The sequence below is a fragment of the Cryptomeria japonica genome, unplaced genomic scaffold (genome assembly GCF_030272615.1).
Source record: "Cryptomeria japonica unplaced genomic scaffold, Sugi_1.0 HiC_scaffold_798, whole genome shotgun sequence".
Taxonomy (NCBI): domain Eukaryota; kingdom Viridiplantae; phylum Streptophyta; class Pinopsida; order Cupressales; family Cupressaceae; genus Cryptomeria; species Cryptomeria japonica.
This window is the reverse complement of record NW_026729549.1, coordinates 54,491-56,915: the sequence shown is the minus strand read 5'-3', so window position 1 is coordinate 56,915 and position 2,425 is coordinate 54,491. Positions and strand designations below refer to the sequence as shown.

At 61.6% G+C, this 2,425-nt stretch overlaps 1 non-coding gene across 1 annotated transcript; it reads left to right on the top strand.

Annotated features, from left to right (window-relative positions):
- The first annotated feature begins 1,618 nt into the window (after window positions 1–1,618).
- LOC131872808 (5S ribosomal RNA) lies at window positions 1,619–1,737 on the top strand. The gene has a single exon (XR_009370889.1). It is a non-coding gene; the product is annotated as a 5S ribosomal RNA (ribosomal RNA).
- Window positions 1,738–2,425: the final 688 nt, after the last annotated feature.

Below are 2,425 nucleotides of genomic sequence, written 5' to 3'. Positions count from 1 at the left end.
TGGGTGAGTGCTAGGGTGCAAAGGTGCCAGGGTGGGTGCTAGGATGGGTCGATGCTAGGGTGAGTGGCAAGGTGGGTCCACAAGTGTCAAGGTGGGTGCCGAGGTGGGTGCCAAGTCGGCGACTGCTATGGTGGATGCCAAGGTGGGTCACGGGGTGGGTGCCAAGTTGCTAGGTTGGGTTCCAAGGTGGGTGCCAACGTGGGTGCTAGGGTGCGTGGGTTAAAGGGTGTGTCACAACGTGGGTGCCAGGATGGGTGCGCACCCACACTGGCCAAGACGGGTGCGGGTGCAAGGTTGGGTTCCAAGCCCGGTCACAGGCTGGGTGCTAGGATGGGTGGGTGCCAAGGTGGGCACCAGGGTGGGTGCACCCACCCTGGCCAAGGTGGGTCACGGGGTGGGTCCTAGGGTGGGTAACGGGGTGGGTACTAAGGTGCGTGCCAAGGTGGGTCATAGGGTGGGTGCCAAGGTGGGCACCAGGGTGGGTGTGCACCAACCCTAGCCAGGGTAGGTCACGGGGTGGTTGTCGGGGTGGGCGTCAAGGAGCCAAGGTGGGTGGCAAGTAGCCAAGTTGCGTGCCAAGGTGGGTGTCGGGGTGGGTGCCAAGGATCCAAGGTGGGTGCCAAGGAACCAAGGTGGGTGTCGGGTGGGTGCCGAGGTGGGAGCCAGGGTGGGTCCCAAGGTGAGTGCAAAGGTGGGTGCCAGGGTCAAGGTGAGTGCCAATGTGGGTTCCAAGGTGCCAGGGTCAGGGTGAGTGCCAATGTGGGTTCAAAGGTGCTAAGTTGGGTGCGAGGTTGGGTGCGAGGGTGGGTGGGTGCCAAGGTGTGCTAGGTGGAAGCCCGGGTGGGTCGGCATCCCATGGGTGTCGAGTTGGGTGCCTGATGGGTGCTTCTTGTCAAGTTTTAGTCGTCGGGACTCATTTCGAGCCTTAGAGGTCGTTTCTTGTCCGGTTGCCCTGTCTTCGACCTGGGAACCCAATTTTGGTCCTCGGGTCCCATTTTTTTTTGTCTCGCATCCCACTTTTGGCCTGTGGCCTTTTCGGGGTCGATTCTCGTTTTGGGCATCAGAGCATGTTTCTTCTCCTAAAACCCAATATTTGTTTATTAAGTCTCGGAACACATTTTTGTTCTCGTGGACCCATCATGGGTCTTGGAACGCATTTGTGGTCCTTGGGTCCCATTTTGCATCCCGAAACTTGTGTTTTGGTGCTTGATCCCTATTTTGGGTGCCCACCTTGCACCAAGTGCGCACCCGGGGCAAACCGAGCGCCTTGGTGCACCGGGGCAAGATCGAGCGTGCACCCGAGGCGCCCCGAACATGCACCAAGGTGCACTCGGCCCACATGTGAGCGCAGGTCGTTGCGCCCGAGGTGGTGTGTGGGCACCGCGTTGCAGACGGGACACTGCACGCACACGACGCCCCCTCCAGGTGCACGCACGTAGGCCGGGCCGGGTGCACACCCGACGCCCTAGCAAGGTGCGCGCACCCGGGCAGGGCTCACACTTGGCGAACGGGGCGCACTTCGCGAGGGAGGGTGTGCACCTCGACGGGGGTGGGTGGCCGGGGTGGATTCGCACGTGGGTCGCGGTTTGCTAAGTACACACTGCGACAAGCTCATAACGGGTGCGATCATACCAGCGTTAGTGCACCGGATCCCATCAGAACTCCGCAGTTAAGCGCGCTTGGGCCGGAGTAGTACTGGGATGGGTGACCTCCCGGGAAGTCCCGGTGTTGCACCCTTTTTTAGTTTTTCGCCGGGCGTCGCAATGCTATTTGAATAAACCTTTTGCCCGTTTGCGTTCTCGTCGGGGCCGGGCCGGGCCGGGGTGCGCTGCCCGCACTACCGCGCGCGCGGGGGGCGACACCGAGCGCGCACCCGAGGCGCCCCGAGCACACAGGCCACGGTGCAACCCGGGCGTTGTGCGCGCACCCCGGTGCGCCCGAGGTGCTGCGCGCGCACCCAGGTGAAATCGGTGTGCACCTCGGCCAGTGCGCGCTCGGTCGAGTCGCGCACGTTGGCCAAGGTGCACGGTGATGTTTCTTACTCTAAGGTTCCGCACCAGACGCCCGGGACAGGTGAGCGAAGCTGGGCGGGGCCGGGGTGCGCGGCCGGGGCAGGTGCACGCAGCTGGAGAGAGCTTTGGAGCACACTTCGGAGCGCACCAATGATGCGCTCCATTCAAAAGTTTCCTGAAAAGGCAAAAAAAGTTGAGATTATAGAATTTCCCACTTGAGAGATTGTAAAAAAAAAAAATTTAAAATGAAGGAAACGCGGGTGCCAAGGTGTGCGCAGCCCAGCCAAGGTGTGCGCACCAAGGCGCCCACCCTGGCGAAGGTGCACGCAAGGTGCGCACCCGAGGCAAACCGGACAATTAACCCAACTTTCGACTTCGCGCGCACCTTGGAGCGCACTTCGGAGCGCTCCTTG